Here is a 15,445-nt window from a genome sequence, read left to right as displayed (position 1 = left end):
AGTAAAGCCCCACTTCTTAGAGATATGAATCCTCTGGCAGCCAGGGAACTTGACCTTGGCCCTGTATAGGGCCTCAGTTACATGCTCCCTTTTTTGCAGCTTGCCACAGATAGACATACTGGCGTGGCCAATGTGGACCCTGGCTACTGTGTTCTGGGGCTTTCCAAAGGCACCTTACATACCTGTCTAGAGCCTAGACTGGGGATAGCATGAAGTCAGACATGAACCTCTGTCTCCAAGGTCCCTTAAGGCAACTCCTAGAAGCAGTAGGCTTCATGCACTACCAAGGAAGCTACTGTTTGCAGCCATGGCACATCAGGCCCCTCTAGGGAAAGAGCACAGTTGGCTTAATTGGCTCCAGACTCTGTTTACAATCCTTGAACAGACTATATTCAGTTTCTTTCTTTCTCCCACACCCCCGCATCCAATCCATTAGTAAATTCCTTATCTTCTAAATATATGCAGAATTCAATCATGCTTCATCCTTCAATACCACCAGTGGCTTGGTCACCATCACCTCTTCCCTGATTTTGGCACCAGTCTCCTCACCAGTCTTTTGTTTTTATGCCTTTGGTCTGATTTCAACACAGCAAGCAGAATGAGCCTATTAAACAGAAAGCAGATTTCTGCTTAAGATCCTCTGGTTCCTGGGGCGCCTGGGTGGTTCAGTCAGTTAAGCGTCTGCCTGTGGCTTGGGTCATGATCCCAGTGTCTTGGGATCCATTGGGTTCCCAGTTCAGTGGGAGAGCCTGCTTCTTCCTCTCCCTCTGCTGCTCCCTCTGCTTATTCTCCCTCTCTCTTTCTCTGAAATAAATAAATCTTTTAAAAAATGCAAATTAAAACAGCAATGAGATACCACTACACATCCATTAGAATGGCTAAGATTTTTAAAATAATAATAACTGACAACACCAAATGCTGGTGAGGATGTGAAGCAATGGGAACTCTCATTCACTGCTGATGAGAATACAAAATGGTCCAGCCAGGAGCACTCAGGCAGTAGCCACCAGCTACTTTGAAGGCTGAGACAGGAGGATCACTGGAGCCCAGGAGTTCTGGGAGGCAATAGACTCTCCTAATTGGGTGTCTGCACCAAGTTGGGCATCAACATAGCGACCTCCCAGGCATGGAGGCACCATCACGTTGCCTAAGGAGGGGTGAACCAGCCCAGGTCAGAAATGCAGCAGGTCAAAATTCCTGTGCTTATTAAAATGGTACAGCCATTTTGGAAGGTAGTTTGAGAGTTTCCTGCAAAACTAAACATAGATGGGATGCCCAAGTGGCTCAGTGATTAAGCGTCTGCCTCCAGCTCAGGGCATTGATCCCAGGACCCAGGATCGAGTCCCACATCAGGCTTCTTGCAGGCAGCCTGCTTCTCCCTCTGCCTAGGTCTCTGCCTCTCTCTCTGTGTCTCTCATGAATAAATAAATTAAATCTTAAAAAAAAATAAAAACCTAAACATAGACTCACAATACCAGTAATGCACGGCTAGTTATTTACTCAAATGAGTTGGAAGCTTTTGTACACACAAAAACCTGCATCTGGTTATTTATAGCAACTTTACTAACAATTGCCAAAACTTGGAAGCAACCAAGGTATTCTTCAAAAAGTGAATGAATAAGCAAACTGTGGTACATCTGTACAATGGAATAGTACTCAGTGATATAAAGAAAGGAGCGGTCAAGCCACAGGAAGACATAGGGACAACTTAAATTCACATTTCTAAGTGAAAGAAGCTATCTGAGAAGGCTACATATGGTATAATTCCAACTATGTGACATTCTGGAAAAGGCAAAATTGCAGAGATAGAATGATCTATGATTGCCAGGGATTCAAGGGTAGGAAGAGATGAATGGGTGGAGAACAGGAACTTAAGGCAATAAAACTATTCTATATAATACTATAATGGTGGATACATGACATTATGTATTTGGCAAAACCCATAAAATCTGACAATACAAAGAGTAAACCCTAATGTACACTGTGGACTACAGTTAATAAAAATGTGTTAAATTTGGCTCATCAATTTTAACAAATGTAACGCACTAACCCAAGACATGAATAACAGGAAATACTGTTGTGGGGGAGAAGACCTATCTGGGAACTCTGTATTTCCTGCTCAGTTTTTCAGTAAAACTTAAATATATATATATATTTATTATTTATTTATTTATTTATTTATTATTAAAGATTTTATTTATTTATTCATGAGAGACACAGAGAAAGAGGTAGAGACATAGGCAGAGGGAGAAGCAGGTTCCCTACGGGCAGCCAGACACAGGACTCAATCCCAGGACCCTGGAATCACAACCCAAGGCAAAGGCAGACACTCAACCACTGAGCCACCCAGGTGCCCCTAACATAATATATTTTTTACTGATTTATTTTGTTATTATCTGTCTGAAACACCACCCCCACCTCACCCAGCCACTAACACACCAAGGTAAGTTCCACCAGGAAAAAAATTTTCATGCTTTATTTTGGTGTAATTTAAATGTATAGAGGGGCAGCCCCGGTGGCCCAGCAGTTTGGCACCGCCTTCAGCCCGGGGTGTGATCCTTAGTAGTGGTGGTGGTCTTTTTTGACCTTGACATTTTTTAAGATTTCAGGACAGTTTCTTTGCAGATGTCCCTCAATTTGTATTTGTCTATTTCCTCACAATCAGACTCAGATTATGCATTTTTAGCCAGAATCCTACAGAAGTGATGTGTCCTCAGAGCCTCATATCAGCAGATATAAGATGTTGGTCTGTCCCAATGTAGGCGATGTTATCTTGCATGTCCTACAGCCATCAGATTTCTCCAAAAAGGGAATTTGGTATATTTTATTCACTGCTGTATTCCCAAAGCCTAGAATAGTGCCTGAAATAGGCACTGAAAAAGAATACGCTGGGTGAATGACTAAATGACTTCAACTCTGTGGAGCTGAAAAGACAAACAAGGGTCCTTGGGTGATTCAGTTGGTTGAGTGTCTGCCTTCAGCTCAGGTCATGATCCTGGAGTCCTGTGATCCTGAGATCAAGTCCCACATCAGGCTCTGTTCAGAGGGGAGTCTGCTTTACCCTGCCCCCAACCCCGCCCCTCTCCCTGCTCATGCTCTCTCTTTATCAAATAAATAAATTTTTTTAAAAAGACAAACAAGAATAAGAGGAAGAAGGGATCCCTGGGTGGCGCAGCGGTTTGGCGCCTGCCTTTGGCCCAGGGCGCGATCCTGGAGACCCAGGGATCGAGTCCCGCAGTCGGGCTCCCGGTGCATGGAGCCTGCTTCTCCCTCTGCCTGTGTCTCTGCCTCTCTCTCTTTCTCTGTGACTATCATAAATTAAAAAAAAAAAAAAAAGAATAAGAGGAAGAGAGAAGAAGAAGAAGAGGAAGGAAGAATAAGAGGAGAGGGAGAAGGAAGAGCAGGGGAAAAGTAGTAAGCCTATGGAGTAAAGCATCACTATGTACATTTTGCATTCATTAATATTATTCAGAAGATTTCTAGGACATTTCTATGAATTAATAATGCCATCAATAGTATGAGATTTCCAGGGTCACTATACTCTTGCTAGTATAAACTTATTTTCTAGTGTATTGATATAGACTTGACCCCAATAATAACTCATCTTAAGATGATCCTCATTCTTAAAAGCTTTTTCACTCTTTCAGAAGAAAATCTTCTAAATAATATATTGAGGTTCCAGAGGCCTGTTTCATAGAGTATCAACTTTTATTATAGCACCCTCAGTGGCAATGTATGTCTTCGGTAAATATGATTTACTAGTTACCTCAAGACAGCTCTAATTTGGTTAGTAGTCCCTTTCAATTATAAAAAAAGGAGTGTAAAAAGAAAAATGGTCACATATTCAAGCAATGTTCTAAGGAAAGAAAAGAAGGACATGAAAATATTACCCTAAAGAAATTCAATTTTCTCAACTAAACAAGCAGAAGTCAATTCTGATTTGTTCAGTGTCCATCAACACTTATAAAGGAAAACTGTGTGAAGCATTTTGTTTTAAGTCATATTTTACTCTTTTTTTTTTTTTTTTTTTTTTGAGAGAGAGAGAGAGAGCGCAGGTGCATGCTCACACAAGCTGGGGGAGGGGCAGAGAGAGAGGGAGAATCAAGCAGTTTCCACACCCAGCACAGAGCCCAATGCAGGGCTCCATCTCACAACCCTGAGATCATGACCTGAGCCAAAATCAAGAGTCAGATGCTTAACTGGCATCTCTTAAATCATATTTTAAAAGCAATGTTGAAAGTGAACATTTTAAGCTTGATTTTCAACTATCAAGATAATTAATAGTTAGATTTTTTTTATTTTTATTTATCTATGATAGTCACACACACAGAGAGAGAGAGGCAGGGACACAGGCAGAGGGAGAAGCAGGCTCCATGCACCGGGAGCCCGACATATGATTCGATTCCGGATCTCCAGGATCGCGCCCTGGGCCAAAGGCAGGCGCTAAACCGCTGCGCCACCCAGGGATCCCAAGAGTTAGATTTTAATGTAAAGAAAGCTTTTTCTCAGGCAGCCAGGGTGGCTTGGCGGTTTGGTGCCGCCTTCAGCCCAGGGCGTGATCCTGGAGACTCGGGATCGAGTCCCATGTCGGGCTCCCTGCATGGAGCCTGCTTCTCCCTCCTGCCTGTGTCTCTGCCCCTCTCTCTGTGTGTCTCTCATAAATAAAAAAAAAAAAAAAAAAAAAAAAAAAATCTTTATAAAAAAAGAAAGAAAGCTTTTTCTCTTTTGATTTTTAAAAATTTTATTAAGGAGTACCTGGCTGGCTTAGTCAGTGGAGCATGCAACTCTTGATCTTGAAGTTATAAATTTGAGCCCCACATTGGGTGTAGAGATTACTTAAAAATAAAATCTTGGGGCACCTTGGTGGCTCAGTCAACTAAGTGTCAGACTCTTGATTTCCACTTGAGTCATGACCTCAGGGTTGTGAGATTGAGCCCCATGTCAGGCTCTGTGCTGTGCATGGAGCCTGCTTAAGATTCTCTCTCAGAGCGCAGCCCCAGTGGCGCAGCGGTTTAGTGCCGCCTGCAGCCCTGCGTGTGATCCTGGAGACCCAGGATCGAGTCCCATGTCAGGCTCCCTGCATGGAGCCTGCTTCTCCCTCTGCGTGTGTGTGTGTGTGTGTGTGTGTGTGTGTGTGTGTGTGTGTCTATGAATAAATAAAAAATTAAAAAAAAAAAAAAAGATTCTCTCTCAGAGCCTTTGTCTTGTCGTGATCCCCGGGTCCTGGGATCAAGTTCTACATCAGGCTCCCAAAAGGAGCCCACTTCTCCCTCTACCTGTCTCTGCCTCTCTGTGTGTCTCTCCTGAATGCTAAATAAAATATTTAGGGATCCCTGGGTGGCGCAGCGGTTTAGCGCCTGCCTTTGGCCCAGGGCGGGATCCTGGAGACCCGGGATCGAATCCCACGTCGTGCTCCCGGTGCATGGAGCCTGCTTCTCCCTCTGCCTGTGTCTCTGCCTCTCTCTCTCTCTCTGTGACTATCATAAATTTAAAAAAAAAAAAAAAAAAAAAAGAGTCTTCTAAATAAAATATTTAAAAAAAAAGATTATCTCTCTCCCTGTCCCTCCGCTTCTACCCATCACTCCAGTGTGTGTATGTGTGCACTCTGTCAGAAAAAAAAATTTTAATTTAAAATAAAAATTTTGCTAAGACTTAAATCATCTCTGCTGCTAACAGGTTTTTCCCATCTCCCCGGAATGGTGGTGGGATGACTTTATAAAGAAGTCTACGAAGCACTGACCATTCAAAAGCTGAACCTTCTTTTAAAAAGTTTCCAAGCTCATTGCTTCAGTCCAGCAGGGATAGAAAATTTCTGTGTAGTTATTTCCCAAATCTATTTCAGAGTTAATTATATAAACAGATAATGACACATTCCCCGGACAATACTTGACTGAATGTTAGGTGTGGGTATTTTTTTTCTTACTCGGAAATTCTTTCATAAGGAAAATGCTATTCTTTTCATCTGACATAAATTAGAATGACATAAAATCAAGTCTGTTTGCTAATTGTGTAAAATTTGCATGTAGCTTCCTATTTTCTACATGTTTCCTCATGACTCTTCAAGTTAATATTTGGCAGACAAACTTAACTGCCCCAGTATGATTAGAAAGGGAGTAAACTTGCAAGTGACACAAATACAAACAAAAAATTAAAATTCTATATATTTATGTGCAGATATGATTAAAGAGGGAATCCTATTTATTTACATGTCATCTAGAGAAAAAAAACATCTATATAAGAACAGTTTACACAATGGTGACATGTCACCTCAAGAAATTATTTTAGTCACACCAAAAAGTCTGATCGGCACCAATTTAATGTCCTATGCTTCTAACTCTTTTGAGTTTCATTCTTTTTTTTTTTTTGAGTTTCATTCTTTTCTGACATTTAGACAGCATTCCTTTTTCTTCTTTTTTCTGTAATTTGTCATTTTTTCTTTTTCTTTTTCTTTTTTTTTTTTTTTTTTTTGGAGGCAGGGAAAGAATCACATTGGGCATGGAGCCCAAGGCAGGGCTCAATCTCATCACCCTGAGATCAAGATCTGCGCTGAAATCAAGAGTCAGACACTTAATGGATTGAGCCACCCAGGTGCCCCATTTCTCTCAACTTAAATATTTCTTAAACATTTTTGTGTGTTATTATCAAAAGGAAGTGAACTACACTCAGGTCTTTAGCCTGCTCAAATTGAGCCAAAGTGACCAATGTTTCATTCCTGAAGGGATTTTTCATATCCCAGAGCAGCAGCACCATTTTTACAATAAATGGTATGGACAGTCAGTAATTCTAATATCTGAGATATTTTTTTGAAGACTGATTTATTTATTTGAGAGAACAAGGGGAGGGGGAAGGGAGAGAGGGAATCTCAAGCAGATTTCCTGCTGAGCACAGAGCCGTTGCAGGGCTCAGTCTCATCTAGAGACCCCATCCCTGGACCCTGAGATCATGACCAGAGCCAAAATCAAGAGTCAGCCACTTAACTGACTGGCCCACCCAGGCGCCCCTGGGATCTTTCTATATTTTCCTTAACAACGACAACTATAACAACGACAACACCTTCAACCACTGTTATCTCAGTTAGACACAACAAGCATTATTCTAACCATCTTGGGGTGCCATTTTTATATACAAGCAGCCCACAGGGAGCAGCACATAATAACCTCCTCCTCCTCTCACCTCCCACTCCCTCTGCTAAAGGATAGAACACCAAAGAAAGTGAACAAGTGGATAAGCCAATTTAAGAAATTGTGGGTGAAGTTTGAAATCTGTTTGAAGATGCAAAAGCTTCCAAATTGTCAGACCCCAAAACCATGGAAACCCTCGATTCTTATTTGAAATGCCACAGCACCTAGAATCTGTACTAGCCTGTTTGCACTTAACCATATTGTTAACTGATACTGTTAGTTCTTTTTACACATAAATCTTCACATTTTCTCAGTCTTTAAAAAAAGACAAGACCTTTGCAAAATAATTTCATGTCAGGAAGATTCGTTTGTAAATTATATTTTTATAGACAAATCATAGTTGAAATAAACCACAGGGCCTCAAAATCTAAAGGATTCTTTTTTTTTAAGATGTTATTTATTTATACATAAGAGACACAGAGAGAGAGAGAGAGAGAGAGAGAGAGGCAGAGACACAGGCAGAGGGAGAAGCAGGCTCCCTGTAGGGAGCCCAATGTGAGACTTGATCCCAGGACCCTGGGATCACAACCTGGGCCAAAGGCAGATGCTGGACGACTGAGCCACCCAGGTGCCCCAACATCTAAAGGATTCTTGCAATACATTTAATCAATGACTATTCTTTAATTAGGTCTACTTGGTACTGTGTACTCTGCTGTCTGAAAATATCTTGATATTTGTTCACTTGTATATCATCTATTTCCCACACCAGAGTGAAAGCCCAGTAACTTCAGAGACATTTATCTTTTCTCTGCTTTATCTACTGAACCTAGAATATAATAGCAACTCAATAAATATTTACTGAATAAATAAAAATGTGCCAGCAGCTAACAAAATGGTTTTTTTAAGTTTATTTAAGTAATTTCTACACCTAACATGAGGCTCAAACTCACAACCCCCAGATCAAGAGTCACACACTCTTCTGACTGAGCCAGAAGGGAGCCCTGCAAAATGTTTCTCTCCCTCTAGAAAGCTACCTGAGTATCTCTTTGCCTACTATAAAATTTTAAACTGTTTCACCTGAGTCACTATATCATTCCTTTATGGAATCTGAACAACAGTTCAGTAACAAACATCCTCAAAGATATTCCCATGACTACAGTTTGCTTATGTCATCAAGGTTATCCCTCAGGGTACTCACATTATTCCCTTGATGCAAATCTAAAACATGCATAAGAGGTGAATTTAGACCAGCCAATAACTCTTGGTAACCTTTACAAGTTTCTTAATTATGATGTTAAAACCAAGAACCGACATTTACTTTAACATGGTTTGGGCTACCCCCATTCCAAAATATGAGCATCAGCAGATGCACAGGGGAAGTGCTGAGCTAGGCTTGGCATTCTTGAAAGCAGAGCCAAATAGGGATTTTCCATAGGTACATTCAGCCCAGAGGTGGGATTAGGCAATTTTAACTCATCCATGTCACCCTATCTCTGCCTACATAGAGACTCATAGAAGCAGGACCACCTCTGGCAGATGGTGGTTAATAGAACAGTTGATTCTTATGTATCTAACCTGTTTATACACACCAATGTTCCCATCTTACCATCAATGCTTCTCCTCCTACCAAACTTACTCAGATTTCTGGGGTGCTTCTCCTCTTCTCAGAGACTATCTGATGCTATTTTGACTTGATTTTACTCAAGTGGAAATGGTAAAAAGTGTTTTCCAAACTTGGCCAATCATAAGAATATCTGCAATTCTTTTAAGATTTTATTTATTTATTCATGAGAGACACAGAGAGAGAGGCAGAGACATAGGCAGAAAGAGAAGCAGACTCCATTCAGGGAGCCCAATGTGGGACTCGATCCTGGGACTCCAGGAGCACACCCTGGGCTGAAGGCAGATGCTTAACCACTGAGCCACCCAAGTGTACCAGGATCTAGTTTCTTTTAACAAGCAGACCAGGATCTAGTATTTTGTGTTGTTCTGTTTTGTTTCTGGTTTGATTTTTTTCTTATTTTGTTTTGTTTTTGTCTTCTTCTGGTTTGTTTTATTTATTTATTTTTTCTGCTGTTGTTGTTGCTATTGTACTTTCTCTCTTTCTTCTATCCTTTGCTGGGCATAATGACAGAACAGAGAAATTCACCACAAAAGAAAGAACAGGAGTTAGTACTTGCTGCTAGGATTTAATCAATATGGATATAAGATATCTGAACTAGGGACACCTGGGTGGCTTAGCAGTTAAAGCGCCAGTCTTCGGCTCAGCGCATTCAAGCCCAGGAGGCAGAGAACCTCCCTCAAACCAATAAAAATAGGTCAGTACCTTGACATATTAATAGTGAAGCTTGCAAATCTCAGAGATAAAGAGAAAATCCTGAAAGCAACTCAGGACAAGAGGTCTTTTACCTACAAAGGTAGAAACATAAGGCTAGCAGCAGACCTATCCATAGAGACTTGTCAGGCCAGAAAGTACTGGCATGATATATTTGATGTGCTAAATGGGAAAAATATGAAGCCAAGAATACTTTATCCAGCAAGGCTGTCATTCAGAATAGAAAGAGAGATAGAGTTTCCAGGATAAACAAAAACTAATGTTTCCCATTATAGATCTGAATAACAGTTCCTTTGGAATGTGACAAAAAAGTTAACAAAGACCAGAAAGAAACGGAGACAATCTACAGAAACAGTGACTTTATAGGTAATACAGTGGCATTACATTCATACCTTTCAATAATTACTCTGAATGTGCATTAAAAGGATTATTCACCATGATCAAATGGGATTTATTCCTGGGCTACAGGGGTGGTTCAATATCCACAGATCTATCGGTGTGATACATCACATTAATAAAGAAAGGATAAGAACTTTATGATCCTGTCAATAGATGCAGAAAAAGCATTTCATGAAATATAGCAACTTTTCTTGATAAGAACTGCAGTGTAGGGATAGAAGGGACATACCTCAATATCATAAAAGCCATATAACCACAGCAAATATCATCTTCAATGGGAAAAAAAACTGACAGCTTTTCCCCTAAGGTCAAGAACACAACAGGATGTCCACTCTCACCACTGTTGTTCAAGACGTACTGGAAGTCCTAGCCCAGCAATCAGACAACAAAAAGAAATTAAATGCATCTAAACAGAGGAAGAAGTAGTCAAATTTTCACTCTTTGCAGACTACATGATACTCTATGTAGAAAACACAAGATTCCAGCAAAAAATTGCTAGAACTGATACAGGAATTCAGCTAGGTCACAGTATACAAAATGAATGCACAGAAGGAGCTGAATTTCTATACACTAACAATGAGGCAGAAGAAGGAGAAATCAAGGAATTGATCCCATTTACAACTGCACCAAAAACCATGAGATACCTAGGAATAAACCTAACCAAAGAGGTAAAGGATCTGAACTCTGAAAACCATAGAATACTTATGAAAGAAATTGAGGAAGACACAAATAAATGGAAAAACATTCCATGCTCCTGGATTGAATGAACAAATATTGTTAAAATCTCTATGCTAGCCAAAGCAATTTGCACATTCATTGCAATCCCTATCAAAATACCATCAACCTTTTTCACAGAACTGGAACAAACCTAAAATTAGTACGGAACCAGAAAAGACCCTGAATAGCTAAAGTAATGCTGAAAAAGAAAACCAAAGTTGGAGGCATCACAATTCTGGACTTCAAGCTGTCTTACAAAGCTGCAGTCATCAAGGCAGTATGGTAATGGCACAAAAACAGACACATAGATCATGGAACAGAATAGAGAACCCTGAAATGGATACTCAATTATATGGGCAACTTATCTTCGACAAATCAGGAAAGAATATCCAATGGAAAAAAGACAGTCTCTTCAATAAATGGTACTGGAAAATTTGGAATTCAGTCATGCAAAAGACTGAAACTGGAGCACGTTCTTACACCATACACAAAATTAACTCAAAATGGATGAAATACCTAAATGTGAGATAGGAATCCATCAAAATCCTAGAGGAGAACAGAGATGGCAACCTCTTTGACCTCAGCTGCAGCAACTTCTTGCTAGACATGTCTCCAAAGGCAAAAATGAAGTATTGGGAGACAGAGTGAAAGAGCACAAGCAGGGGGGTGGGGGGAGGCCCAAGGGCAGAGGGAGAGGGAGAAGCAAGCAGACTCCCCACTGAGCAGGAAGCCAGATGCGAGGCTCGACCCCATGACCCTGGGCTCACCACCTGAGCCAAATGCAGACACATAACTGACTGAGCCACCAGGTGCCTTGATAATAAATTTTTTTTAAAAAAAGGATCTTAGGGCACCTGGGTGGCTCAGTGGTTGAGCGTCTGCCTTTGGCTCAGGTCTTGATCCTTGATGAGGTCCTATGTCTCTGCCTCTCTCTGTATCTTTCATTAATAAATAAATAAAATATTGAAAAAAAATAAAAAGCATCTAGCACAGCATTGACACAGATGTACTCTTTTAAAATGTGAAAACAATTACGAACTTGTCAATGAACAAATCACACTGACCAGGGAAAAAAAAGCTATAAAGAAACAGGTGGGGATCCCTGGGTGGCACAGCGGTTTGGTGCCTGCCTTTGGCCCAGGGCATGATCCTGGAGATCCGGGATCAAATCCCACGTCGGGCTCCCTGCATGGAGCCTGCTTCTCCCTCTGCCTGTGTCTCTGCCTCTCTCTCTCTCTCTCTGTGTGTGTGTGTGACTATCATAAATAAATAAAAAATTAAAAAAAAAAGAAACAGGTGAAAGTGGTAGGCATAGCATAACATATAGAGATGTTAAATCACTATGTTGTTTACCTGAAACTAATGTAACATTGTGTGTCAACCATATTCAAATTTAAAAATTAAAACTAAGGGGTGCCTGGGTGGCTCAATTGGTTGAATGTCTGACTCCTGGTTTCGGCACAGGTATGATCTCATAGGTCATGGGATCCAGTCCCACATCTGGCTCTCTTCTCAGTGGGGAGTCTGCTTGAAGATTCTCTCCCTCTGCCCCTCCCCCCCTCTAAAATAAATAAGGAAATCTTTAAAATTAAAATTTTTAAAAAGAAACAGACCTAAAATTTTCACAATGAATTTAAGAGATGTCAATGGAGTAATTACATCTCTCAAAGACACACCTCAAGCAGAATTACAAGACTTCTGGGAAGATATAATGAAACAATCCCAAGAGATAAAATGCAAACTGAAGGAAGTATAGGGAAAAAGTAAACCCAACAGAGATGAGGATAAAAAAGAAGGAACATAGAACAACGAAGAAAAATACAGTAAGAGTCTTAGAATATAAAAATAAGAGTGAAATAAAAAAAAATTTTTTGAAATAAAAATTTTAAAAGAAAGAGCATTATTTAGAAAACAAGGAGTGTCAACATTTGCATAATTAAAATTCTTGAAGAAGAAAATAAAAATAATGCAATAGTAAATAGTGCAGGATAGTCCAGAAAACTTCTCTGAAACAAATGAGGACATGAGTGTACATATTGGAATGATTTACTATGTACCCAAGAAAATTTATCCAAAAAGACATATCCTAATAAAGTTATTGGACTGAAAAGATAAATCATTTAGATGGGAGAAAAAAGTCAGGGTGGCCTCAGATTTCTCCATGCCAAGATTCAATTCCAGAGGACAATGGGGATTTGACTGGAGATTTCACTTCTTGAGATCGTGACTGGATTTGATAATTCACTGAGTAATCACGTAATTCAACAAACATTTAGAAACCATTCAACTTGGGTGCTCAGGGTTGAGGGTGGTTCAGTGGTTGAGGGTCTGCCTTTAGAAATCATTCAATAAACGATTTATTGTCTACATGGACAAAAGAAGTATCCTCTGACAACCTATAATTTTCCTGAGTATTAAAACCACATGGTATTGGGGCACATGCCTGCTCTGTGGGTAGAGCATGTGATTCTTGATCTTGGGGTTGTAAGTTCAAGCCCCACAATGGGTACAGAGATTATTTAAAAATAAAATCTTAAAAACAATAAAACAAAAATAAAACCCACATAGTATTTAATTTATATGCCCTTGGGAACTTCTGAAGCTCACAAACAAATGAGAAAATAAACATGTAAATAAATTATCACAGTATAATATGATAAGAGGGACGCCTGGGTGGCTCAATGGTTGAGCGTCTGCCTTTGGCTCAGGGTGTGATCCTGGGGTCCCGGGGTGGAGCCCCACATTGGCTCCCTGCATGGAGCTTGCTTCTCCCTCTGCCTGTGTCTCTGCCTCTGTGTGTCTCTCATGAATAAATAAAATTAAAAATAAAAAAAAAAACAAAACACAATACAATATGATAAGAGTCAAAACTCAAGATGGAAACAATAGGAAACAATAGGAAAGGTATGTTCAGGAATGGCAAGAATTTCAGGGACAGCAGGAAGATGGCCTACCTTAGGGCCAAATTATTATGAAATTTGACTTTTAACTATAGGTGACAAAGTCAATGGAGGAAAGTTAACTTTGGGAGTACTAATAAGAAAGTATGTGTGTTGTGTGCTGGGAGTGGGGTATGATTTTTATTGGACTTCAGATGCACAATGATAAGTTAATCATACTTGAAAGGTCATGTATGGCCTATTATCATTTTTCTTGTCCAGACAAAACTTTCTTATTTATTCTCTTTTTATCCTCATATTCTCTCTCATTCTCCTTCTACTATATGCAATCATACAACATTGAATAATATTTTCACTTGTGTGTTTGTGTTCCTTTTTGCCTGTTTTCCTACAAAATGTGCATGTCTTTTTAAAATTATTATGCAGGATAGTTAACATACAGTGTTATTTAGTTTTAAGTGTACAATATAGCGATTCAACAATTATATACATTACTCAGTGCTCATCATGATAAGTGTACTCTTAATCCCCTTCACCCATTTCACCCATCCTCCTACCCACCTCCCCTCCAGGAACCATCAGTTTGTTCTCTAGAGTTAAGAATCTGTGTTTTGGGGGATCCCTGGGTGGCTTAGCAGTTTAGCACCTGCCTTTGGCCCAGGGCGTGATCCTGGAGTTCCAGGATCAAGTCCCACGATGGGCTCCCGGCACAGAGCCTGCTTATTTCTCTGCCTGTATCACTGCTTCTCTCTCTCTCTCTCTATGTCTATCATAAATAAATAAATCTTTAAAAAAAAAAAAGAATTTGTTTTGGTTTGTCTCTTTTTATTTGTTTTGTTTCTTAAATTCCACATGAGTGAAATCATATGGCATTTGTCTTTCTCTGACTGACTTTCATTTAGCATTATACTCTCTAGATCCACCCATGTTGTTGCAAATGGCAACATTTCACTCTTTTTGATGGCTGAGTAATATTCCATTGTATATACATACCACATCTTCTTTATCCATTAATCATCTATCATGGATGTTTGGGCTGCTTCCATAATTTGACTCTTATCAATAATGCTGCAATGATCATAGGAGTATGTATATCTTTTCAAATTTATATTTTTGTCTTTTTTGGGTAAATACCCCGATAGCAGAATTATTGAATTATATGGTATTTCTATTTTTTATTTTTTGAGGAACTTCCACTGGAAGTCACTGTCTTCCACAGTGACTGTACCAACTGACATTCTCATCAACAGGGTGCAAGTGTTCCCTTTTCTCTACATCTTCTCCAACACTTGTTTATTTCTTGTGGCTTTAATTTTAGCCATTCTGACAGGTGTGAGGTGATATCTCATTGTGGTTTTGATTTGCATTTTCCTGATGATGAATGATGTTGAGCATCTTTTCATGTGGCCATCTGTATGTTTTCTTTAGAGAAATGTCTGTTCATGTCTTCTATCCACATTTTTTATATTAGAGAGAAGGGGAGGGACCAATGGAGAGGAAGTCAGAATCTTTAACAGGCTCCACACCCAGTGCAGAGCCCGATGTGGGGGTCGATCTAACAACTCCGAGATCATGACCTGAGCTGAAATCAAGAGTCACTTAACTGACCGAGCCATCTAGGTGCTGCTCTTCTGCTCATTTTTAATTAGATTATTTATGGAGTTTTGGTGTTGAGTTGTATGAGTTTTTTATGTATTTTGGATACTAACCCTAAATCAAATAGAAGTGTGCAAGTATTTTTAATTAATGTAAATGGTAGTGTGTCACATAACTCATTCTCTTTTACTTTTTTTACTAAACATTATGATTTTAAAATGTATCCATATGGCAGTGTGTATATTTAATCTGTCTATTGTAATTGCTATATTGTACTTAAGAGTTTACATCCATCGCATTTTACTATCTACTCTCACACTGATGAACACCCAACTGGCACAACTCCTCCCTACCATATGAAAAAAAGAAAACCCTGA

The 15,445-nt window shown here is 39.7% G+C and overlaps 1 long non-coding RNA gene and 1 other non-coding gene across 2 annotated transcripts in view; both read right to left on the bottom strand.

Moving 5' to 3' along the window:
- Positions 1-15,445, bottom strand: part of LOC112648219 (uncharacterized) — a 31,933-nt gene continuing 16,488 nt past the window's right edge. The window contains exon 4 of the long non-coding RNA XR_004817608.2: positions 1-604. This is a non-coding gene — a long non-coding RNA (uncharacterized LOC112648219). The remainder of the gene's footprint in view (positions 605-15,445) is intronic.
- Positions 228-361, bottom strand: LOC112648977 (small nucleolar RNA SNORA70). The gene has a single exon (XR_003129412.1). It is a non-coding gene; the product is annotated as a small nucleolar RNA SNORA70 (small nucleolar RNA).

Source organism: Canis lupus, chromosome 7, assembly GCF_003254725.2.
Source record: "Canis lupus dingo isolate Sandy chromosome 7, ASM325472v2, whole genome shotgun sequence".
NCBI lineage: Eukaryota > Metazoa > Chordata > Mammalia > Carnivora > Canidae > Canis > Canis lupus.
The sequence above is the reverse complement of the archived record's forward strand: the minus strand, read 5'-3'. Positions and strand labels throughout refer to the sequence as shown.